Genomic DNA, 27,108 nt, shown 5'->3' with positions numbered 1-27,108 from the left:
TACCTAATGCATGCGGGGCTTAAAACCTAGATGACGGGTTGATGGGTGCAGCAAACCACCATGGCACATGTGTACCTATGTAACAAACCTGCACATTCTGCACACGTAACCCAGAACGTAAAGTAAAATAAATAAAAATTAAAAATAAATAAACATGATGCAGCAATGCTCACTTTCCAAGCAAGATGATGACTTTACGTTTGTTTTTTCACTTGGGAAAAGTGAAGCAGAAAGGATGATAAAATGCCTAGTTAAGAATGAAAACGCTTTTAAAGTAAATTCTGCATGCAACTCTGTAATCATACGTCTGCATAGGAACCAGAACTAACCGGTAACATTTTAAAATAAAAATTTTGTTTTGTCTTTGGGTGTTGGGATCATAAGCGATAATTTCTTCTTTTTGCAAAATATTTTCAGTATTGTCACACCACCTTTCTAATTTAAAGGGAAAAAAAATGTATAAACACACTCTGGCAACTTCCACTCTATCCCGGAGATGAAATTGCAGCAAGGGGGCCGTTTCACAGCTTGCCTTAATTTTGTTTCATTCTTCTATACCCAGAGGAGGTTGTTCATCATTACCTGGCTACAGAATTGAATAGGTGTGAAATCCAAGCTGATAGCAATACATCACTCCCTATTGAACTTCAAAGCTCAGGCCAAACTGCCTATAAAAATAGTTTTCATTCCGTGCCTTAATCTCTTTCATACATTTTCATTGTGAGGGGTTTTTTTGGGGGGGATTTTAAAAGTTTTACCATCCTTTGGGTGAGTAATAGGTGACAGTTACGCATAGCATAGCGGAGGTGAGAGAGGGGTGGAAAGCCAGAGTTCCCAGAGTATTGATTTTGGTTCATGATGAGGCCAAGCCTGGACCTTATCGGACACCTTTATCTGAGCAATCACTAACAAGATAAGTACAAAAACCGTATAAAGACTTCTCATCATAAATGTCTTTATAAAAGTATTTATCAACCGCATACGGTGGACAAATAATTGAGCTGTATTAAAGTGGATCATTTTCTAATTCCACTGCCCTAAAGCCTTAGTGTTGTACAACAAAGAACCTGGAAAAAGCCCGGTATGTTTAGGGCTTTGATGGCTAAGATGCCCAAAATTATGGCCTGCATCCAAAACTTCCTTTTTGCAAATAACTGTCTTTCTGAGTTATGAGGGGTCCACTTATTACTCAATTATTCATGTTACTAGTTTTTTATAATTAACTAGAATAAATTACAGAATATGAGGGTCTGAAACTGGAGGGATATTTTTATCCAAAGAAGTTAAAATTTCCACCTGCAAATGTAGAAACAAGTTGTAAAGAATAGTAATAACAATAACAAACATTTGTATAGTGCTTATAATGTGCCAGGCACTATTCTAAGTACTTTTGTATTCATTGATTTAATTCTTCTGACAACTCTTTGAGGAAGACATTATCATCTTTTTACAGTGGAGGAAACTGAGGCACAGAAAGGCTAAACAACTTGCCCAAGGTCACACAGCTCTTAAATAGAGGAAGTGGAATTCCAAACCCATGAAATCCAGCTCTTATTGAACCATTCTTTTTCATTTTCAAAAAGCATTATTATTACTAATTTAGCTACTGCTGATATCATGGCTATTGGCACTTTATGTTTGTAGCTTGCTTTATAGTGTGTAAAATGTTTTTGCATATCTGTCCCATCTACCTTGCTGGATGTGATAAAGATGAATCGAACAGGATATATGACTTCATTTCACAGATGAGAAGAATGACACTCAAGGAGGTTAAATAAAGTTGTATTTGTAGTTGTATTTATGACTTAGAAGCTTGCATTCATCACCCCTAATCAATGTGGACATCGCATGACTTGGGCATGAGATCAACTTTATAATTACATTATAAATAGATAAATCTCCATTTTTCTGGTTGGATGTGTAGAAAAGAGGAAGAAAGGCACAAAATAAATTACACCGACTTCAAACTAAGGAAAGGAGGGAGCGGAGAAAAGGATGCTTTCCCCGGGGACATCCATTTTCAGATGAGATCCAAAATGGCGGTTGTCTTTTGACAAGTAGAGAGGCAGTGTGCTCACCCTTTAACTGGTCAGTTGCAAAGGGTCAGGGAAAAAAGGGCTGAGAAGGAGAGTTTGGAGACAGCCTTTATGGAGTGAGTAATTACTGTGTAGAGTGGGCAACTCCCCCAGGAAGCAGAGAAAGTTGTAACCCTGAGCATATTTGAAGAAGAGGAAGACAGGCACTTATAGGAAATAAATGATGTGTTCTTGGGGAATAAGACAGGCTTACATGAATTGCAGAGACCTCTGCTTTCTGCAAATGCTGCTTTTAAACAGTAGGTAGGAGCTGGAGCCAAAATGGCAAGGACAGGTTTATGTGGATGCTCCTCATTTCTGAGTCAATGTCAACCTTCTTGAAAACATCACCATTGTCGGGGATGAGTTCAAAGCACTTGGTAGAGAACAATGCTTCCTTGTAGGCTGCTCTGCCATTTTCTCCAGCACCCTTGTCCGGTGATATCTACTGCAATGCAGATGTGTGCTACTTGTTTCCTTCATGTATCATTTCTTCCTAGCTTTTTCACCTTTACGCTTCCTGTACCCTCTCCCCCACCAGCTCCACGTGGAATGACCTCTATCTGCTTTGCGTGACTGGCAAAGTCTAACTATTTATCCCTGAGCTGTCAGCACCTCTAAAAACAATCATTTCTCTTCTTCCCTGGGCAAAATTAGGACCTTTCTCCTCCATGCCCTCCCACCCCAGCACCTTATAACATCCCTACTTTAGAGCATTTGTATCTTCTTATTGCATCTGTTCCTTAGTCCATCTCCCCAACCAGATTCTCAAAAACCAGAGGGTGTCAACCAAGCACAACGCAGTTAGGAACAGACTTTGTGGTCAGACCACCCATATAACCTGAAGCAAGCTCCTTAATTTCTCTGAAACTTAATTTTCTCATCTGTTAAATGGGGATAAGAGTAATAACATGATTGCTATTAAAATTAAATGAGATAATGTAATTTAGCAAACTGTTTAGCACAATGTTTAACTGTAATTATTATCAATTCATCTCTTTTTTGAAATGGAGTCTCGCTCTGTCATCCAGACTGGAGTGCAGTGGGGCAATCTCAGTTCATTGCAACCTCCACCTCCCGGGTTCACACCATTCTCCTGCCTCAGCCTCCTGAGTAGCTGGGACCACCAGCGCCCGCCACCACGCCTAGCTACTTTTTTGTATTTTTAGTAGAGACGGGGTTTCACCGTGCCAGCCAGGATGGTCTCGATCTCCTGACCTCGTGATCCGCCCGCCTCGGCCTCCCAAAGTGCTGGGATTACAGGCGTGAGCCACTGCGCCCGGCCATCAATTCATCTCTAAATCCCCTGAGTCTAGCACCATGATAAGCCATTGAAAATACTTAGTAAATGCTAAACACAATACTTTTTGGCATTTCTTTCAGCATAAAGCCTTTGTGTTCAAATGTAAACTTACGCAAAACAGTATAGAGAATTGTTTTGAGCATCAATTCTGGAACCAGATATCCTGAGTTTGATTCTGCGTTCTGCCACACTAGCTATGTGGCTTCAGGAAAGTTATTTATTCTCTCTGTGCCTGAGTTTTCTCTTCCATGAAATGGGAACAATAATAGTACCTAATTCAAGTGTTGTTATGAGGAATAAATAATCTATGGAAAATGCTTAGGATGGTATATTTCATATTAGAAGCATTTTATGAATGACTGCCATTAGCTATAATTAGGATCCCAGTATACAAAAGAGTTAAAGTAGAAGGAATGGGATCTGTGGCTCTGCCCAATCTTTCACCTCAATTCCTCCCCACTCCCCAAAACAGCTTCTCAGGATACAACTATGTTTTCAAAGCAATGTTTAGCAAATGGATTTTGAAATAACTGATGTTAGCCTAGAAAAGCCCAAGTTTCTCTGCTCCTCTCTGCATCAATAAGACAGATGGCCTGTCTTGTAGAAGAAGAGATTTCTGTCACAGTTATCAATTGCTGTGTGACAAACCATCCCCAAAACTCAGGAACTTAAGATAATGACAGTCATTCATTTTGCTCACAAATTTGTAATTTAGCAGGGATCAGCAGAGATGGCATATTCTGTTCCATGCAGTGTCAGATGGAACATTTCCAATGAGGATAGAGTATTCATTTCCAAGATGGCTCATTCACATGGCAAAACTGTCCTGTCAGCCTGGGGCCTTTGATTCCCCTCCATGTGGACCTCGTCATGAGGTTGCTTGGACTTCCTCCCAGCATGGCTGCTGATTCCAAGAGCGAGTGTTCCAAGAGGCCATGGGAGAAGCTGAACAGTTCTTATGACCTAGGCTTGAAAGTTCTAGAATAGCACTCCCACCACATTATACTGGCTGAGCAAGTTGCTAGAGCCAGACATGTTCAAGAAGAAAAAAATGAGACTCCACCTCTCAGAATGAGGAAGAACAGAGAATTTGTGCCAGTCTTCAATCTGCCATATCTCTCCCAGGTGACTGGACCAAGCTGGAGACACCCCCATGAGCCCAGAAGCAGCCTTCCTTCCAACTCTGCTAACACCTGAACAGATCTCCTTTTGATTTTGGACTCTCTGAGAAGTGCTACAACAGCTTTTTCTGAATCACTTTTTCTAGTTTTGTGCAAATAGTAACTGGGGAATCCAGAAGAATGTACTAGAGCAGAGAGTTGGTCAAAAATGTGTTAGTCCTAAGAAGAAATAAAAGGGAGCCTGGACGTTAAATCTGGGAAGGAGAACAGCTCGACGCACACGGATTAAAAATATATCACCCACAATGAATGAAATGTTAATAAACAGAAATAAAGAAGTATTAAGTTTCCCTAGTCATAGTACAGAACCATCCACATAGCAAATTCCATGTATATATTTGAAGATACTGATAACAAAGAGCTAAAGGGCACATTCCTTGCCCTTGGGAAATTTATCCTCTAATGTAAGTCAGGCACCAGCAGACTAAAAAGGCTATGAAAGGAAAGGTATTACTGGGAAGAGTAATGGATTAAGCTATTGAAGTCTTGGGTTAGAATCCTGGTTCCACCATTCAGTAGTTGTGTAATCTTTAGTACCTGAAGAATTGATTCAACCTGTCTAAGCTTCAGTTTCTCCATTAATCTCTTCTGTGAAAAAGAAATCAAATCATGTATGGCAACATGCTTGCCAACCCAGCAAAGCACTGGCCTAAAGTAGTCATCAAATAAATGTCCCCCGTATTGTCAATTGCAGTTATAACTAGTAAAGCACCCAAAAGCATCAGGTTGGCACATAGCCAGGAGGGTTAGACCATCAAAACTGATTTGTTTAAAAGGATGTAATAATAATTTCGACCTTGGAAAATTCCAGGAAAGGCCAGGAGACAGACATCTACTCTGGATAGCTTGGAAGACATTGGATACATTGGAGTTTATGGAACTCCTAAGAACTAAGTGTCCTTAGTCCCTAGGTTGCAAATTCCTGGGTTAAACTATCATCCTACTAAAGATAAAAAATGGACTCCTGCACCCACCTCCTCCTACAGGCCAGACTAAACTAGGCATCCCATTTTACGCTATATATCTCCTCTTTCCTGCAGCTCCTGTTGTAATTAAATAATCATTTGTGAAATTATATATTTAATTGACAACACACTAGACTGTAAGCTCCTCATGAAAGCAAAGGCCAAGCTTGTCTTACTCACCCACAAATCCCTAACATCAAGCCCCCCTTTGCTACATAGTATGCCCTCAATACATATTAGTTGAATTAATTACATGATCATTTGATGGAATTTCCAGTTGTGGGTTTCCAAGCTCCTACTCCAGCCATCTGACCAGAATTAAGAACAGGAACTTGATCCCAGGCGGAGGTTTCCAGACAGCAAGATATCTAGGCATAAAACCCACAGCGCCAACGCTTTGCTCCCTGGCCTCGCTCAGGGATCCCACAGATTGCACGTGTTTTGCATATGGAACCCCATTGACGTCACTGGGAATTTCACGGATGGAACAAATGAAGAGGTGGCAATGGAAGTTTGCAGCATGAAGCTGTCAAGGAGAGGTGCTTTGTGACTAGGAGACCAGAGAGCATGTGCCCCAACGAATGAGAGGCAAGCGGCATGCTGACAGGGGACAGTCATTGGCTGCCTTTTGAACACACTGGGGTCAAGGCTCTGTCCAGCTCACTTGGTCCCCAACATTGGAAGCTTGGGCTGGTTCCATAATAACAGCCTGGGCCTGACTTTCCATCCCGCATCCCCCTCCTCAACCCTGGCTCCTGCTCTCTGCTTCCCTCCCACCAGTCCCCAGACAAAAACAAAAGGCCCATTACGAAGTTATTAGCTTCGTCTCGCATATCCCACGGAGTAAGACAACTGCCAACCCCACTTCAACTTAAAATGTTTAACAGATTTGCCCACATCTAATTTCTGTCACTGTGTTTACAGTACAAGGAACCCAGAGAAGAAAGCAGTGGAGAAAAGTAGTAGGGTTGGGGTTGTGGGGGGGACAGTGGAGGAGGCAAAAAATAAATGCCAAACTCCTTCAAAGGGCGACATTCCTCCTTGTGGTTTGCAAACACTTCCTCTTTCCCCAGCCATCCTGTAATCAGGCTCCAGTGCTCACCAGAGGAGTGTTTACATCCAACACCATTACCGGCAGGGGAGACAGGCGAAATTAAGGCCTCTGGTCTCTGTTCTCTGAGGCCCCATTATCTTTTCCCTCCCCTTTACCCCCTTTCATCAAACGCCTCCAATATATGAAGGGGTAAAAGCCTTTAATGGGATTTTGAAGATCTTAAAAGCCAGGCGGTTTGTTTAAAAAGGAAAAAGACCAAGAGTGGAGCATAGCCTGGGATCCCTGGGTCCATTTCTTGAAAAAGGGAGCAAACTTTGTTCTATTTTTTCCCGTCTGCCAAATCAAGTGCTGGGTTTGAGGTTTGTCTTGGATGGACAAGCAGACCACACAGAACTGCCAGTGCACAGCCCCCTTTCCAGGGATGCTGAGAACTCCGTCCACGGCACTCTCCAGGCCTGGCGTCTTCCTCCCCATCTCTCCATTGGAGCCATCCCCAAGACCCAAATTGGCACCAATATCCCCGACCACAGTTAGCTGAGCCTAATGGTGGCCAAGGGAACAGGAGAGAGAGGAGACAGCAGTCAAGGTCAAAGGAAATATTGCATGTTGGTAAATCCAATGGGACGGATGTTGGGAAAACCCCAGTCATACACAACCTCAAAGTTTGGTTAGGAGAGAAACTGGGTTTTCCAAAGCAATAGTGCTATTTGGTATTCTCTTTCCACTTATTTGGGCTAGATAGGCATTGCTGAATCAGCGTTAGATTGGCTTGGGACATGTTGCGCCACAGTTGTCTGGAGGAGCCATATTGGGTTAAAGAGTGATTTCTTAAGAACATTGCATCTGGATGGTGCATTGCATTGAAGTGTGCTGTATTGAAGACATTGTTGAATTTGTGGGCAATATTTGAGTAGAATATTGGCATGTAATTTTGTATTGCCATAGTATTATTTTGATCCCTGGTGCCACGTAGGCTGTAGTATTATTTCAGAAGACATGCTGAGATGCAATACTGTTTGTTCAGGACTGTTGTTGAGTTGGACTATAATGTCACATTGGCATGTGGTATTGTGTGGGTAAGTGGTGTGGTGACACCATCAAGCACTGGTTCTGTTCACCAGAGGAACTGACTGTCTCAGCATAAAACCCAGTCTCCCCTCCCACTGCAGTCACATGCTCCCTCTACACAGAAGCTGATGGCTTTCAGGAGACAGCAGACAGAACCGTGTCTCCGGGAATCCCAAGGGAGACCTTGAGGTCATCAAAGCTCAATTACTCAGATTAACGATTGGCTGAACAGCAAGTCAGAATCCCTGGGACTCTTCTACAAAGTGCAATGGGGTCTTGAATTACTGCATTCTCTGGTTTCCCTGATGGCAACAGCCTCCCCTCAAACTGCACAGAACTTCCGACCAAATCTGAAGTTCTGCTCCTTTCCTTGTGCACTTCAAGAAGTTTCCTAAACTCACTAGGACTTGGGGCAAAGGTAGTCTAGCCCCAAGGGCTGGGGGTGACAAAATGTGCCCTCCTCCTTACATTGCTCTCTGCACATCGGCAGGCACAGTTTTCTCCCTTGCTTAAAGCAACTGTCAGCAAAGCACCTTATTCTGGGGACATCTGAACATTTTGACTTTTTCTTTTTTTTTAAATAATGGAACCAAGTGGTGCCACCTCCAAAGAGAATAACAACAATCACAACAATAGCAGGTACTGTGAATCACATGGTCACAATGGGCCAAGCACTAAACTAAGCACTTTATATGCCTTGCCTCATCACATACTCCCACAGCCCTGTGAGGGAGGTATCATTAGCTTTGTTTGACAGATGTGTTCAATTATTTGTTCAACAATTATTTTCAGAGCAACTGCTATGTGCCAGGCACTGTTCTTGGCACTGGGGGTGCAGCACTGAACAAAACATGCAAATACCACTGTTTGCCTAGAGATTCCAGCCTAAGTTTTATTATTATTATTATTATTATTATTATTATTATTATTATTACAAAGTCTTGCTCTGTTGCCCAGGCTGGAGTGTAGTGGTGCAGTTTCAGCTCACTGCAACCTCCACCTCCCAGGTTCAGGCGATTCTCCTGCATCAGCCTCCTGAGCAGCTGGGATTACAGGCACGTGACATCACGCCCAGCTAATTTCTTGTATTTTTAGTAGAGATGGGATTTTGCCTTGTCGGCCAGGCTGGTCTCGAACTCCTGGCCTCAAGTGATCTGTGCCCCCCCTCCCCCACCTTGGCCACCCAAAGTGCTGGGATTACAGGCGTGAGCCACTGTGCCTGGCCTGGGTTTTGTGTTTTTGATATCAGCTACACTGTCTTACATGCCAGTTGCTTGGTCATTGTCCATTAGATGTAAACACAAATGACACAGTGTACCACCTCTACAGGCTCAAGTACTAATGTGTTCATGGAGGTCTGAGGCTGAGTCCAGAAAGAAAGAACTGACAGGGAGGAAGGGATAAAGTTTGGCTTCCTTGTTGGGTTATAGCTGACATCTCTGAGCTCTCAAAGGCATCACCAGCAAGGCAGAAGAAACATGGGTGACCTGTGGACTGAGACAATTTACTCCCAGGCCAGAGAGGGCTGTTGTAATGGAAAGGCAATACTTTGTTTTTAAACTAACAACAGTTTGTATATGGGACCAAGGCTTCCCTTCCTCCTGGTACTGCAGAAGAGAAGGAGGTTTACGGAAGAGCAAGGAATCCAAGCTTGAGAGACCAGGGTCCAAGTCCTCGTTGTACCTTTTCTGGAGATTGGGCTGGTCATGTTGCCCCTCTGAGACTGTTTCTTCAACTGTTAAATGGGAACTTTTTTAACACCTAATTGACAGAGCTGAGGTAAAGAGTGTTAAATGAGAATATTGTTGGAAAGTGCTTTGCCCATTACAAAGAGCTACGCAAGTGTTAGATAATCCACCTGTCTTCCAGGGACCAACCTTCAAATTAAGAACTACAAAATTACAAGCTCAGGAGCATCAAGAGGCTAACCAAGGTCTGCAAAGTGGGGAAGAAAGCCAAGTGGAGGTTGTAGGATAAATAAAATGGAGTTCACGTTGACATATTGTATATATCTCAAGTCCTGTGGTTGGTACATGTATGTGTAGATTGATAGATAGACAGATAGACAATTTCATTCGGAGCAACCATATTATCCCCGTTTCATGGTTTAATAAACAGCTGTTCAAAGAGGCAAGTCAGCTTTTCTGTGGTCACAGACAAAAAAAATGAAAACACCGGGATTCAAGTTTAGAATGGCCATCTCCAAAACCCAAGTGTTTCCCCCAATTTGTCACCACATTTGCTCAAAGCACTCCCAAAAAGAAAACCTACGCAATTAGATTTACATTTAAAGGCTCAACCTGTCATTATTACCTGTCTCCTCAAATAAATAGACCCCCAACCCTCAGTCACGCCACTTACAGAAGCCCCTAAATGGAGCTAGTTGTCTCGTCTGAGTGGCTTCCTGGAATCAGGCAATGCATGAAGTGACCCCTTCCCCCTTGCATCTTCTCCTGTCTCCTGGCCCTTCCTCAAACAAAGCAGACTCTTACGTGTCAGGCAGAGGGTGGCTGATGTGGGGAGCCCCTTGCAGTACTGAGGCTCCACGTCTTGTCTTTTCTAAACATAGGACAGCATTCCCGATATGATAGTGTTTCAGCTTGTATGGTTTGGGCCCCATCCTCCAGTTCTAGTTCTGGGTCCTATCCAGAACAGCTTTCTTCTTCCAGACTGTCTCCAGACCATAGACTTTAGTGCTCAAAATGCAACCTCCTCCACTTAGCAACTGGCTAACGTTAGGCAGGTCATTCGACTGTCCCTTAATCTCAACACAAGACTCCACCCTCCATTCGAGTTTTCCTGTCCCAATCTCTCCAGATTCAAGTCCTGTCAATCCAGCTCCCTAAATATTCCTCAAATTCATTCGCTTCCCTCTTTTCCAATGCCACCAGCATTCACTACCTCTATTTCTCTCTCGGATTTGGTCTTACTACTTCCACTCTTTCCCCCACCATCTCTTCTCCTTACTGTAAACAGAATGAGCCTTTTTAAGTATGCAAATTCACTCATCATATTCCCCATCCGGCCATCCAAAATCCTTCACTGGCTCCCTATTGCCATAAGGCAGCGAGCCAAATGACGAACTAGGTCAGCTCTACAGTCTGGGGTCTTACCAGCCTTAAGACATTGGCCAGACGGCTCAACCTCTCTGCTTTGGTTTTGCAAACTGTGCCTATAACTCCGAGTTGTTGCAAAAATTAAATGAGTTAATAAATAAAGACTCCTTGGAAAAGTATCTAGTAAACAATAAAGAAATCAGTAAATATTGCCTTTTATAGTCATCTTCATCATCATCATTGCTGTGGTTATGATTTGAGTACAGTCCAAAACCCTAAGCATGAGCTACAGGGGCTGGAAAGACCTGTTTCTTGCCTACCTATCCAACCCTAGCTCTCTGTGTCACCCCTTATATTCTATGCACCAGCCATTCTGAACAATCTTGGTCCTTGGGTGCAACACAGGGGCAATGACTTATGCATAAAGATGTTCATCACACTGATGTTAATTATAATAAAGATTTTTTAAAAGCTAAATATCCATCAATTAAAAATAGTAAAATTGTGGTATAATGAGAGATTACACAATAATTTTAAATTATGACTCTGATGAATATTTAATGACTCGAGGAAATACTCAAGATATGACAGTATATGAAAAATGATGCAAAACTCTATCTACAGCATTATCTCAACCTGAAGGAAATAAATCAAAATGTTTAACAATGATCATCTATATTGCTAGATTATGGGTGATTTTTTTTAATACTTTGCCTGTTTTTCAAATTTTGTAGAATCGGCATGTATGCCTTTCACAGTGGAGAGGGGGATGAAACATAAAAGAAAAATAAGAAAAAGACAGAGAAAAAGACTCACCTTTTTTGTTTCAAATTTAAATATCTAGTATTAAAAGTTAATTTCATCCAAACTCACTCTCCACCACCCACCCACACACATACAATTGTCATCATTTTCCTCCTTCTCCTGTGTTCATGAAAACAGTATTTTCACTTTGGATTCTAAACAATTGAACTGAAAACTTCAAGAAAAATCAATTTTCTCCACAAACTAAATTAATTTGTTAGGCTCCTCTCCCAGAATAAGAGAAATCTTGAAATTAGAAGAAGAAGAAAAAAAAACCACTCCAGTTTAGAATAAAATCTAAAACAGATTTAGTGGCAGGGGGCAAATGTATATTAAATTTAGAAGAGGGAAGATAAACAAATCATACACTTTTATACCAGAATTTTGGAGTGCTGTTTCTATACCTAAGTTACAAATTGTTGCCTGGTCAACATGCTATATCTCTCAGGAGCCCAGCTATCCCTTAATGTGCTATTTGGTGATAGTGGTGGGATGTGGGGTGTGTGTGTGTGCGCGCGTGCACGTGCGCGTGCACATGATTCTTGGGTTGACCAGATATTCGGATGTACTCAGACTTAATCTCTGTCTGTGGGATGCTGGGTTGACCAGATGTCTGAAGTATGTGTGTGTGTGTGTGTGTGTGTGTGTGTGTGTGTGTGTGTGTGTGTTGAGAAAAAAATAATAAAAAGGTAAAGGGTACAGCAACTTTTACTATCTCCCTGCTCTAATAAGTTATAATTTCCTCTCAACCTCCCTTTTTGGTGGGAACAGTAGGTTCCCATACCAACTGGAACAGGGAGGGGGGATGGGTGTGAGGACCATTTGATGGTTTGTCAAGATATGTACTCTAGCAGCTCATTTTTTAAAAAATGTTTTTAAATGAAAAAGCTTTGCCCCATAGACAAAAAGTGGCATTAATATTCTTGCAAAAGAGCAAAGAACCTCATCCTGAAGGATGCGGGATAATATGACTAATACATCATTAGGAAGCCTTAATGAATTAAAATAGTATTCACATTTTCCTGTGATTTTATGCTTGGTTGTGAAGCATTTCAAAAGGAGAGAATGAAAGAGACAAGCACTGTCGCTTACATTGTTACTTTGACATTACAAATAAGTGTATTTATGATGGCATTATACAGTTCATATATTTTCCTCTAATAGTGCCAATAAAAAGATGGCATTTTCCCAGCGTCTGCTCTCTCTGTTCATGTTTTATGTCTTACTTTCCTCAACAGGCTGTGTGCTCTTAAGCAAAAGGCTAATTACTTTTTAGTGAAGGGGAGGGGAAGCCAGTGTTCTGTCTTTCTACCATGTGATTGCTATTTTTCTGTTAGTCCTCAGAAACGCGAAATGCAGTGGGTTTTCTTTTTTCTGTCAAGAGACATGCCACACACATGCACACTTTACTAACAGTTCACATTTTTCAGAGTTCTTAACCGCCTACCAGGACCTGGACTTTGTGCATATGACTGCAATCTACCTTCATGACAAGTTTATGAGGGCATGTACTCTGATTATTCCCACTTTTGAGATGAAGAAACTGAGGTTCTTAGAGAACCCAAGCCCACTCCACGTGATTGAGGACTCGGGTCCCTCAAAATCAGTGCTTCTGACGACATTCTTTTGCTTTTTGTTCTTTTCTTTCATGGTTGAGGCTTTCACTACATGTAATGGATAAATGTTCCAGTTAGCAGCACAGGTTTCAGTCTCACCGAGCCTTTAATCAGGCACATCCTCCTTTTGGATGTGATGGAAATACCATCTTAGTTTCTTCTTCCATGGGTCTAGCTATATGACCTTGAATAAGTAACTGAATACTCCTGAACATCAGTTTTATTATGCTGGCACAGAATATGAGTTTAAGAACTGTGATTCATTCATTCAAGTAATATTCAGTAACCTCATCTTAGGGTGCTGGAAAGATGCCAGGTGAAGAAACAACAGTGATAGTGACACAGTCCCTCCTCTCACAGAGCATGCAGTCTGGTGCAAGAGAAAAACACACACAGTGGCCAATGTAAGTGACTGTGACTAGTCCTTTGATGTCAGTACCAGATTGGAGCTGCTTAAGATTCCGACCAGCATCTGAAGCACCAATATGCAAAATTACTTCAAAGTTATTTAGAAATATTATGCCGGACACGATGGCTCACAGCTGTAACCCTAGTACTTTGGGAGGCCAAGTTGGGAGGATCACGTGAGTTCAGGTGCTTGAGAACAGCTTGGTCAACATGGCAAAACCCCATCTCTACAAAAAATACAAAAATTAGCCAGGCATAGTTGCACACGCCTGTAGCCCCAACTACTCGGAAGGCTGAGGTTGGAGGATGGCTCAAGCCTGGGAGGCGGAGGTTGCAGTGAGCCAAGATTCTGCCACTGCACTCCAGCCTGGGTGACAGAGCCAGGCCCTGTCTCAAAATATATATATATATATAATCATAAAAGTTCCACTCAAAAACAAAACAAAAAACTTGTAGAAGTCAACAGGGCTTCTGCCAGATGATTTAAGACATCATTTGTGGATACAGGAATCAAACATGGGCTATCATAACAATAACTTGAGATTATCACATCAACAAGTTACTACTCCTGTCGATCAATATCTTTTTTTTAAATATATATCTGCCTGTCTAGGCATCCATCAGCAGAACTGAAATGTGAAAAGGCTTGCTAAATGACTGCCAGCTAGAGAGTAAAGTTATTTTTAAGGACTCAGCAAGACTGTACTCTTCAAGATATTCTCAGACCCTCTCCACCTTCAAGTCTCAGTGATTCTGCTGAGTCCTCCAAAACAGGATTTCTCAGCCTGGGCCCTATAAACATTCTGGGCCACGTAATTCTTTCTTGTGGGGGCTATTCTGTGCATTGTAGAATCTTTAACAGCATCTATGACCTATATCCACTGGGTACCAGTAGCACCTCATCCTACCCCACTATGACAATGAATAATGTCTCCAGGCATTGCCAAATGTCCCCTGTGGAGGCAAAATCATCCCCAGTTGAGAACCACTGGTCCAACACTAAAAGGACCTCAATGTCTTGGAAAGAGTTAAGATCAACTTATGATCTAGCCCAGCATGGCCTGGTCCCTTCTAAGATACCTTTTCTTTCTTCAAGTCAGGGATTAGGAAGGAAGTCGTCAAATGTTTCATTCATTCATTCTCTCACTCCCTCATTCAGCAGATATTGATTGAGGTGTAGTGGCAGTCCTCAGGCACACTCTGATACAAAATCGTTGAGCACTGTAACAACGTCCAAGCAAATGTCATTCAGGACATGATCTGAACTACCGAAGCTGACTGTATTAGCCCATTCTCACATTGCTATAAAAAACTACCTAAGACGGAGTAATTTATGAAGACAAGAGGTTTAATTGGCTCACAGTTCCACAGGCTGTACAGGAACCATGGCTGGGGAGGCCTCAGGAAACTTACAATAATGGCGGAAGGCAATGGGGAAGGAATCACACCTTACATGGCCAGAGCAGGAGGAAGAAAGTGAAGCAGGATGTGCTATATACTTCTAAACAACCAGATCTTGTGAGAACTCAATATCATGAGAACAGCAAGGAGGAAGTCCACCCCCATGATCTAATCATCCCCACCAGGCTTCTCCTCCAACGCTGGGGATTACAATTCAACATGAGATTTGGGAGGAGACACAAATCCAAACCACATCACTGACCAAACCACATAAGTTCTTACTTTGACGCTGCTGCTAATTTCTTGAGCTAGTCCCTTTTCTCAAACACTCAGTTTCATCACCCGTAAAATGGACTCGATATGTACTTTCTAAACATCAGTCATTTGGGTGGTATCTTCAGAATTTCTACCATACTCACCATCTGTGTAACCATTTACAAGCATATGTTGTTTATTGTGCTTTGCTTTATTGCACTTTGCAAATACTGCATTTTTTACAAATTGAAGGTTTGTGGCAATCCTGAGTTTAGCAAGTCTATCAGCGCCATTTTTCTAACAGCATGTGTTCATTTCATGTCTCTGTGTTGTATTTTGGTAATTTTCACAATATCTGCAAGTTTTTTATTATTATCATTTTTTTCTGTTACGGTGATCTGTGATCAGTGATCTCTGATGTTACTATTATAACTGTTTCAGGTGCCACAAACTGTGCCCATACAAGACAGCAAACTTAATCAGTAAAAGTTGTAAGTGTGCTGACTGCTCCACCAACCAGTCGTTCCCCCATCTCTCTCCCTCTCCTTGAATCTCTCTATTCTCTGAGACACAACAATATTGAATTAGGCCAATTAATAACCCTACAATGGCCTCTAACTCTTCAAGAGAAAGGAAGAGTAGCACAACGCTCACTTTAAATCAAAAGCTAGAAATAATTAAGCTTAGTGAAGAAACCATGTTGAAAGCCAAGACAGGCAGAAAACTAGGCTTCTTGCCCCCAGCAGTTAGCCATGTTGTGAATGCGAAGAAAAATTTCTTGAATGAAATTAAAAGTGCTACTCCAGTGAACACATGAATGATAAGAAAGTGAAACAGCCGGCTGGGCATGGTGGCTCATGCCTGTAATCCCAGCTTCTTAGGAGGCTGAGACAGGAGAATCACTTGAACCTGGGAGGTGGAGGTTGTAGTGAGCTGAGATCGCACCATTACACTCCAGCCTGGGCAACAGAGCAAGATTCCATCTCAAAAAAAAAAGAAAAGAAAAGAAAAGAAAAGAAAAGAAAAGAAAAGAAAAGAAAAGAAAAGAAACGTGAAATGGAGAAAGTGTTAGTGGTCTGGATAGAAAATCATACCAGCCAAAACATTCCTTTAAACCAAAGCCTAACCCAGAGCAAGGCCCTAACTCTCTTGAACTCTATGAAAGCTGAGAGAGGTGTGAAAACTGCAGAAGAAAAGTTGGAAGCTAGCAGAGGTCATTTGATGAGGTTTAAGAAAAGAAGCGGTCTCTATAATATAAAAATGCAAGGTGAAGATCAAGGACCAATGGAGAAGCTGCAGCAAGTTATCCAGAAGATCTAGCTAAGAGAAGTGATGAAGGTGGCTACACTAAACAGATTTTCTATTTAGACATATAGCCTTATGTTGGCTATATGTTGAAAGGAGATGCCATCTAGAACTTTCACAGCTAGAAAGGAGAAGTCAATGTTTGGCTTCAAACCTTCAAAGGACTGGCTGTCTTGAGAGGGGCTAATACAGCTGGTGACTTTAAGTTGAAGCCAGTGCTTATTTCCCATTCCAAAAATCCTGAAGTCCCTAAGAATTATGCTAAACCTCCTCTGTCCATGTCTATAAATTAAAAAAACAAAGCCTGGATGACAAAACTTCTGTTTATAGCATGGTTTACTGAATATTTTAAGCCCACTGTTGAGATCTACTGCTTAGGAAAAAAATATTCCTTTTAAAGTGTTACTGCTCATTGACAATGCACCTGGTCACCCAGAAGTTCTGATGGGGATGTACAGGGAGATGAATGTTGTTTTCATACCTGCTACACAACATCCACTCTGCAGCCCATGGATCAGGTACTTTTGACTTTCCATTTTTATTATTCAAAAAATACATTTTGTAAGTCTATAGCTACCATAGATAGATATATAGCTACCAATTCCTCTGATAGAACTGGACAAAGTAAATTAAAAAGCTTCTTGGAAGTATTTCCATTCTGGATGCCATTAAAAACATTTGTGATTCATGAGAAGAAGTCAAAATGTCAACATAAACAGAACTTTGGAAGAAATCTATTCCAACCCACATGGATGACTTTGAGTGGTTCAAGACTTCAGTGGAGGAAGTAACTGTAGATGTGGTAGAAATAGCAAGGGAACCAGAGTTAGAAGTGCAGCCGGAAAATGTAACTGAGTTGGTTGAGTCCTTTTTTTTTTTTTTTTTTTTTTGCAACAGAGTCTCTCTCTGTTTGCCCGGGCTGGAGTGCAGTGGCAGCACAGTCTCTGCTACTACAACCTCTACCTCCCAGATTCAAGCAATTCTCCTGCCTCAGCCTCCTAAGTAGCTGGGACTACAGGCACCTACCACCACATCTGGCTAATTTTTTTATTTTTAGTAAAGATGGGGTTTCACCATGTTGGCCAGGCTGGTCTCAAACTCCTAACCTCAGGTGAGGAGGCCTAACCTCAGGTGATCCGCCTGCCTCGGCCTCCCAAAATGCTAGAATTACAGGTGTGAGCCACCACAGCCAGCCTGAATTGCTTGAGTCTTGTAATAAAACTTTAACAGATGCAGAGTAGTTTCTTATGGAAGAACAAAGAAAGTGGCTTCTTGAGATGGAGTCTACTCTCAGCGAAAATGCTGTAAACACTGTTGAAGTGACAACAAAAGACTTAGAGTGTTCCATAAACTTAATTAACAAAGTAGCAGCAGGATTTGAGAGGATTGACTCCAATTTTGAAAGAGATTCTACTATGGGTAAACTGCTATCAAACCACATCACATACTACAGAGAAATCATTCATGAAAGGAAGAGAGAATCAATGCAGTGATTTTCATTGCTGTCTTATTTTATGAAATTGCCACAGCCACCCCAGCCTTCAGCAACCACCACCCTGATCATCCAGCAGTTGTCAACAGTGAGGCAAGACCCTGCACCAGCAGAGAAATAATGACTCACTCAAGGCTCAGGTGATTGTTAGCATTTTTAAGCAATCAAGTCCACTTTAATTAAGGTGTGTACATTAATTTTTAGCCATCATGCTATTGCACACTTAATACATTATGTTGTAGTGTAAATTAACTTTTTAAAAACTACTTTTATTTTAGGTTCCGTGGTGCATGTGCAGGTTTATTATGTAGGTAAACTCATGTCACGGGAGTTTGTTGTATAGATTATTTCGTCACCCAGGTAGTAAGCCTAGTACCCAGTTGTTATCTTTTTCTGGTCCTTTCTCTCCTCCCATTCTTTACCTTCAAGTAGGCCCCAGTGTCTGTTGTTCCCGTCTTTGTATCTAGGTGTTCTCATCACTTAGCTCCCACTTACAAGTAAGAACATACTTATAAGCTCCCATTTATAAGTAGTTATGCAGGTTTTAGTTCCTGCGTAAGTACACCTTTTCTATGCACTGGAAAACCAAAAAATTGTGTGACTCACTTCATTGCAATATTTGCTTTATTGTGATAATCTGGACCTGAACCCGTGATATCCCTGTGGTATGCCTGTACTTCCAATATTTCAATATTAAATCAACTCTTTTTATTTACTTAATGTCACAAGGAAATTGTATGACATAGGCTGGGTACAGTGACTCACGCCTGTAATCCCAGCACTTTGGGACGCTGAGGCAGGCGGATCACTTGAGGTCAGGAGTTCAAGACCAGCCTGGCCAATATGGCAAAACCCCGTCTCCACAAAAAATACAAAAATTAGCCAGGCGTGGTCGTGCATGTCTGTAATTCCAGTTACTCTGGAGGCTGAGGCAGGAGAATCACTCGAACCCGGGAGGCAGAGGTTACAATGAGCTGAGATTATGCCACTGCACTCCAGTCTGAGTGACAGAACAAGACTCTGTCTCCAAAAAAAAAAAAAAGAAAGAAAAAAAGGGAAGAGAGAGAGAGAGAGAGAGAGAAAGAAAGAAAGAAAGAAAGAAAGAAAGAAAGAAAGAAAGAAAGAAAGAAAGGAATTGTATAACATAATTATATATTACATATATATATATACACATTCATAGTCACATTTATATATAAAAGGTAACCCTAAAAAAGAAAAACAGTGAAAGCAAAACACAGCTATCGAATTCTAGCTGCACATTGCTGTCAAAGAGAGGTTCTAAGCATACTGCCTTCTCTCTCCATATTACAAACCAGGCCAAACTGAGACTATGTATGTGCCAATGAGTAGTGAAAGAGGCTTGCAAAGGGAAAGCCCTCTCACCATGTGATTCAAAACCATTTATTTTCACATTTTTGGGCCATCTCAATTCATGCACATCTACCAATATCATGCATATCACCTTTTAGGAAACACAGGACAAGCTATGCCAGTACTAATTCTTAATGCCTTGCTTCATTGGCCTTGCTGGGTGGCCTTATGTAAATGACATATTCTAAACTTCAGTTTTCTCATCTATCTAATGGAAATATCATAGCTGAGCCTCAAGGCCGTTATGAAGAATTAATGTCACATGTAACCTTGTTTTGCTTTCCAAGGTTCCACGTTAGCTGTAACCTAGAGAAACCAAGTCTGTGGCCAGGCATGGTGGCTCATGCCTACAATCCCAGCACTTTGAAAGACAAAGTCAGGGGGTTCGCTTGAGGCCAGGAGTTTGAGACCAGCCTGGGCTACACAGTGAGACTGTCTCTACAAAAAAAAATTTAAAAATTAGCCAGGCATAGTGACATGCACTCGTAATCCCAACTACTCCAGAAACGGAGACCAGAGGATCGCTTGAGCCCAGGAGGTCGAGGCTGCAGTGAACTATGATTGTATAACTGCACTCCAACATAGCCAATAGAGTAAAATCTATCTCTAAAAAAAGAAAAACTTATTGTATTGGGAGTTATACCTAATGTAAATGATGAGCTGATGGGTGCTGATGAGTTGATGGGTGCAGCACACCAACATGGCACAAGTATACATATGTAACAAACCTGCACATTATGTACATGTACCCTAGAACTTAAAGTATAATAATAAAAAAAAAAATAAGTAAAAAGAATTAAAAAAAAAAAAAAGAAAGAAAGAAAAACGTGGCAAGTGGCTCACACCTGTAATCCCAGCACATGTGGGAGGCCCAGGTGGGAGGATCACTTGAGGTAAGGAGTTCAAGACCAGCCTGGTTAACATGGTGAAACCCCGTCTCTATTAAACATATAAAAATTAGCCAAGTGTAGTCGTGTGTGCCTGTAGTCCCGGTCCTGGTCTAGCTACTCTGGAGGCTGAGACACAAGAATCGCTTGAATCCCGGAGGCAAAGGTTGCAGTGAGCCAAGATCACGCCACTGCACTCCAGCCTGAGTGACAGAGTGAGACCTTGTCTCAAAAATAAAAAAAAAAATTTTAAAAAGCAAAACCAAGTCTCACAACAGTATTTGTAGGTGGCCATTTGAGTAATTCTTAGGAGGTGGCATAGGAAAACAAAACAAAATGAAATCTTTCAAGTTCACCACCCTTCAGCTAATGGTCTTAGCCATTCACTTAGTCCCTCAGAGCCTCAATTTCCTTGAGTATAACATGGAATCAGAAAAGCTATACTGCCTGCCCTTACTATATATATCCACAGGATAATCGAGGCTCTTTATGAGCTGCCAGGTGAGAGATGTGCATATCTGTAGTGACTTCAGAGCTGCTGGGAATGAACTGTACCTCTCCGGGTGTTCTCAGCTGTACCCAGGCAGGTAATGGGCTGCTTGGGGATGGCTGCCGCTGAGAAGAGGAGCTACACAAGAAATATGTTGGAAGGAGGTGCATATGCCTGGAACTGGGGTAAAAAGTTCTGCAAGGTATCCAACGAGGGAACGGAGAGGCCAAGAAGTGGGGGGTGAGGGAGAGAAGAAATGGAAGAAGGCGTCAGGAGCAAGGAAGGGGTGACTTGGAAAACGTGCCCTCTGGTATCAGAATCCTTGGCAGGCCCTGCACTTTTGAGGTTCAAGTTTGTTTATTCTTGGCAAAATGCAACTGCCTGTTTCTCAGAGAAAAGTCTTTAAAAGGCTTATAAAATCTACTCAAAAGGCTTTCTGGACATCAAATAGCTCATAAAAAGGAACATTTTGATGAGTTAAGTGTAAATGAATCAGAAACATACGGATTCCATTTCGCCTAATCTGCCGTTGGATTTAGAAATGAAGGGGAAAACTGCTCGGAGCCAAATTCTTCAGGGGCTTTGCAGACCCCCGAAACCTTTCAAAGCCATTGGCAACGTGAGGCGAATCCCCTACAGAACTTTGTATTGCCCTCCTGAACTTGAGCCCCTAAGAAAGGCCCCCACTGGAGGATTCATTCTGAGCGATAAAGAAAAGAAAAGGGATAAACATCACATGTTTACTATGTTCTGGGATCTTTACTTGGCATGTCACAGCTACCATTTGCTGAGGAGGGGACACCTTTGTGTCATCTGAGAGACAGGGGAGCACAGATGATGGTGTCACCAAGAAGACGGGGTGCTAATCTCACACAGCTCCCCCACAGATCAGCTCTGTAAACCAGGCCAAGTTCAAGTTATATCCCTGGCCTCAGTTTCCCCATCTGTAAAGTAGAGCTAAAAGAGGCATGAACCAGGTACAGTGGCTCATGTCTGTAATCCCAGCACTTTGGGAGGCTGAGGTAGGAGGATCACTTGAGCCCACGAGTTCAAGACCAACCTGGGCAAAATAGTAAGACTCCATCTCTGCAAAGACTTTTTTTTTAAAATAAATAAACTAAAAAAATAAAAGGGGCCTCTAGGTAGAACTGCAGCAATTACATTTAAATTTTTTATAGAGGATCCTAACCTGTGCCTGGTACCTAAAAAGGACTTGGTCAAGATTGGCCGTCATTATAATAAACGAACCTGGTAGAGTGAGCACTATTGTCATCCCCACTTCAAAGTCAAAGGAACTGAGCCCACGAATGGTCCAGAGACTCATCCCAGGTCCTACATCCACCTGGGTAGACACATGATTTTGACTTGAAGTCTATGATTCAACAGCCCCAGGTCTTGTCACTGCATTCCACCATTTCCCCAGAGGACTCCAGGGTCCTACCAGAACTGATTCAACTCCAGGAACCTGGAATTAATGTCCCAGTAAGGTTGGTGCTGGGGATCTCACTCCAACCCCATACTGGTGGTTGGAGGTAAGCCGAGATGGGCCCTTTTTCAGAATGCCCAAGGTCTATCTGATGCCAAGACCAAACCAGCCCATGCCCTCCATCAGAGGTGTTGAAGGATATTCCTGGCTCCAAAGCTTTTGACAGACAGGTTAATGGAATTACAGAGAAGAAACCGAAGATGAAAGGAGGGAGAGAAATCTGGAATCTCGCTGCTTTTTCCATTCACTTTCTGGCTAAGTTTGTGTAATATGGCTGTAAAAATCCACAAAGCAAAATCCAAAGTTAAAAAAAAAAGTGTATGTAAATCGGCCAGGTGGATAATACTTGGCATGTTGTACATGTTTTCACACATGGTTGTATCAAAGGGGATAATTATAGCATATGGAAAATAGTACATATTGTTTCCATATGAGAGATAGAGAGAGAGTGTTATAAATGATTAAAAGGACTTAAGGGTGTAGAACGTTCTCTTAATAAGAGGAACTGTTTGTTTCTTAGAATTAGCATTTTTGAGCAAGAATCACAAAAGTCTTTCTAGTATTCTGATAGAAGGAAGGCTTCCAAACTTCTTTGTGAGTCTGATGAAACTTCTTCATTAAAACTTGGATAGATTAGCCAATCATGGTAGCGAATGCCTGTAGTCTTAGCTACTCGGGAGGCTGAGTTGGGAGGATTTCATGAGCCCAGGAGCTCAAGGCTGCAGTGAGTCATGATCACACCACTGCACTGAAGCCTGGGTGATAAAGCAAGACTCTGTTTCAATGAGAGAGAGAGAGAGAAAGAGAGAGAGAGAGATTAGATAGAATCACTTCATTTTTAAGGGATTATGGGGACAGGTATTTTTTCATCTCACTTCTTCACCAGTGAGCCTCACAGCCAAACAGCTGGTGGGGTTAAGAAAGCCTGGAGCCCCAACAACAAAAAGACAAACAACCCAATTAACAAATGAGCAAGGAACTCGAGTAGGACATTTTTCCAAATAAGATATACAAATAGCCAATAAGCACATGAAAAGATGCTCAACATTATTCAGTCATTAGGAAAATAAGACCCTACTACACACCCACAAAGGTGGTTATAATCAAGAAAATGAAAAATAACTAGTGCTGGCTAAAAACAAACAAACAAAAACAAGTGTTGGTGAGGATGTGGAGAAACTGGAACCTTTACACATTGCCAGTGGGAATGTAAAGTGCCTGTAATGTAAAATGGAATGCCGTCTCTCTGGCAAACAGTCTGGAAGTTCCTCAGAAAGTTTAACATCGAGTTATCACACAACCCAGCAATTCCACGCCTCAGTGTACATCCAAAAGAACTGAAAACAGGTACTCAAAAAAATATTTGTACACTAATACTCGAAGTAGCAAAATCCACAATAGCTAAAAGAAGGAAATACGGCCAGGTGTGGTGGCTCACACCTGTATTCCCAACACTTTGGGAGACTGAGGTGGGAGGATCGCTTGAGCCCAGGAGTTCAAGACCAGCCTGAGCGACAGAATGAGACCCTGTCTCTACAAAAACTAAAAAATTATCTGGGTATGGTGGCACACATCTGTGGTCCCAATTACTTGGGAGACTGAGGTGGGAGGCTTGCAGGAGCCCAGAAGGGGGAAGATAAAGTGAGCCGTGATGTCATCACTGCACTCCAAGCCTGCGTGACAGAGTGAGACTTTATCTCAAAAAAAAGAAAGAAAGAAAGAAAGAAATAACCAAATAACCTAAGTGTACAACAGATAAATAGATAAACAAATATGGCATATCCATACAATGGAATATTAGCCATAAAAAGAAATGAATTAGTGATACATGCTATGAGCCTCAAAAACATTATGCTAAGTGAAAGAAACCAGACTTAAAAGATTACATATTGTACAATTCCATTCATCCAAAATATCCAGATTAGGTGAACCCAGAGACAGAGCAGACTGATGGTTGCCAGGGGTGAAGGGGAGGAAGGAATGGGGAAAAACTGCTTACTGAGACAGGGTTTCTTTTGTAGTGATGAAAATATCATTGAACGAGATATAGGTGATGGCTGCACAACACTGGGACTGTATTAAGCGCCACTGAATTGTTCTCTTTAAAATGGTTAATTTTGACCAGGTGCGGTTGCTCATGCCTGTAATTCATGCATGAGTTACGTGGGAGGCCAAGGCTGGCCATTCACCTGAGGTCAGGAGTTCAAGAAAAGCCTGGCCAACCTGGTGAAACCCTGTCTCTACTGAAAACACAAAAATTAGCTGGGCATGGTGGCCGGCACGTGTAGTCCCAGCTACTCAAGAGGCTGAGGCAGGAGAATTGCTTAAACCCGGGAGACAGAGGTTGCGTTAAGCTGAGATCATGCCACTGTGCTCCAGCCTGGGCAACAGAGCGAGACTCTCTGTCAGAATAAATAAACAAATAGTTAATTTTATGTTGTGTGAATTTCACCTCAATAAAAATAAATAAATAAAGGCTCGAGCTCACTTTCTTGTCCTCCACCTGCCAGAACCAAGAACCTTGGCATTCAGCTCAACACCAATAGCTGTAGTTGTCCTAGCATTGGCCTCCCAGGGACTGTAATTCCTTTCCTGGGATGAAGCTGGATGGGCCCCAATGGTGAATATCTGCTTGCTTCTTTGAAGCATTTTAATGAGATACAGCTGCACAAGACCTGGATTTTCACTACCTTTTTTCCTTAAATCTTTACCTTTGTTATTCCCTGGAAAAATAATCCTGACAGATCTAGAAGGAGCTGGCCATTCAGATCTTTGCCATTCTCCGTATCTGGACAACCTAGCTTGAATGACAAGGAAATCAGCATCCATGAAGAATCGTGTGTCTTTGTAACTTGGAGGTGACCTGCCTTTATGCTGACAGTAATACAGATTCAAGTATTTCTTTGCCTCCTACTCACTGTGAGCCCCGGAGCAAGTCACTACCTTTCTTCATCTGTAAGATGGGAACGAGTATTATTCTTCAAGACGCTGTGAAATTAACAGCTTTAGGCATATAAAAAGTGTTTAAATAGGCCAGGCACAGTGGCTCATGCCTGTAATTCAACACTTTGATAGGCTGAAGTGGGAGGTTCGCTTGAGTCCAGCGTGAGATCAGCGTGGGCAACATAGTAAGACCTTATCTCTACAAAAAAAAAAAAAATTATAAAATTAGCCAGGCATGGTGGTGCACACCTGTAGTCCCATCTACTTGGGAGGCTGAGGTGGGAGGATCACTTGAGCCCAGGAGTTTGAACTATGATCACAACATGGCACTACAGCCTGGGTGACAGGGTGAGTCCTTATCTCTTAAAAAAAAAAAAAGTCCAAATAATATCATTTATGTTTATTTCTCACTATCCAGACCTGGTCTAGGAATTTTAAAATGGGGATAATGGGCTGGGCTCAGTGGTTCACCCCTGTAATCCCAACACTTTGGGAGGCTGAGGCAGGCAGATCACGAGGTCAGGAGCTCAAGACCAGCCTGGGCAACATAGTGAAACCCCGTCTCTACTAAAAATACAAAAATTAGCCAGGCATGCTGGTGCACGCCTGTAATCCCAGCTACTCAGGAGGCTGAGGCAGGAGAACTGCTTGAACCCAGGAGGTGGAGGTTGCAGTGGGCCGAGATCATACCATTGCACTCCAGCCTGGGGGACAGAGTCAGACTCCATCTCAAAAAAATAAATAAATAAAAGAATAAAATGAAATAAAATGGGATAATGATGCCCAACAGGCAACGAGACAGATGCAAAAAGGGCACATAGGGGATGGCATCAGCATCCTGATGCTCCACCATCGTTGTACATTTGGAAATAGATAGACTCTCCCCTGCACTACATGCCTAGGAAAACTGCAGCCCAGGGAGGTTAAATGACCTGACAAATATCACACAACAAATCAGCCACTGAGCAAAAATTAGATCTCTGGTATCTATGACTCCTAAACTGCTCCCTGTGCTTTGGGGTAGAATCTATGAATGAAGATTCAGAAGCGTCCCTCCAACTGGGTACGTGCTGACTCCAGTGTGACCCTGGGTACTGCATGCTCAGTGAGCGATATGGGCCTACCAGGGTCACGTGCTAGTTTGGAAACGGTACACTGGCAGAGTGAAGAGAGCCTTCCGACTGAAGGCCACCAATTCCCTGCATCTCTCTGGCAAGCAAGAAAAGGAGGGCTTAAAAAATCCTCTTTTTTAGCATTTATTTCCCAGAATTTGTTCATTCAGCAAATATTTATTGATTTCTTGTTATGTGCCAGGTTCCGTTCCAGAAGCCAAGAACACGAGGTCCCTGTGCACATAGAGCTGACATGCAAGTAGAGAAGAAAATAAATGCACAAGTTAGAGAAAAATGAAGAGAATTTCAGAGTAATAAGCATTGTGAAGACAATAAAATGAGGAAGTGTGATTAAAATGTGCAGGGAGCCATGCTAATTTCCATTAAATGGACGTAGAGGTCTTCTCTAAGGGGATATTGAGTTGAAACATGAATGATCGGAAAGAGCCAGCAAAGACCTGGGGGAAGAGTGGTCCTGGCAGAGGGAACAGCACATACGGAGGCTGTGAGGTAGAAACAGGTCCGACATGTTCAAAGAACAAAGAAGCTCGGTAGTTAGGGTGGAGTAGGCCAGGTGGGTAGGAGACAAAGATAAGAGACGAAGATAGGAACGAGAAGCTCAGGGCCAAAGGATGTAGGGCCTCATGACTTTCAATTACACAAGAATCTTACCATAGACAACTTAGACAATGCAGATCAAGGAAAAGATTGAAGAGTGCCTAGTCACCTGTAATCCCAACACCTGGAGAAGACTGATCAGTGGTATTTGGGTGCATGTCCTTTCAAACACTTTTATTTCATATCCAATTATATAAATGTATAAATATGCATTT

At 42.1% G+C, this 27,108-nt stretch overlaps 1 long non-coding RNA gene across 1 annotated transcript in view; it reads left to right on the top strand.

Moving 5' to 3' along the window:
- The window catches only part of LOC103239192 (uncharacterized), a 28,730-nt gene extending 16,043 nt beyond the window's left edge, over positions 1–12,687 (top strand). Inside the window, exon 4 of the long non-coding RNA XR_499449.3 lies at positions 4,504–12,687. This is a non-coding gene — a long non-coding RNA (uncharacterized lncRNA). The remainder of the gene's footprint in view (positions 1–4,503) is intronic.
- The last annotated feature ends 14,421 nt before the right edge of the window (positions 12,688–27,108 follow it).

Source organism: Chlorocebus sabaeus, chromosome 11 (assembly GCF_047675955.1).
Source record: "Chlorocebus sabaeus isolate Y175 chromosome 11, mChlSab1.0.hap1, whole genome shotgun sequence".
Taxonomy (NCBI): Eukaryota; Metazoa; Chordata; class Mammalia; order Primates; family Cercopithecidae; genus Chlorocebus; species Chlorocebus sabaeus.
This window is presented reverse-complemented; position numbering and strand designations above follow the sequence as displayed.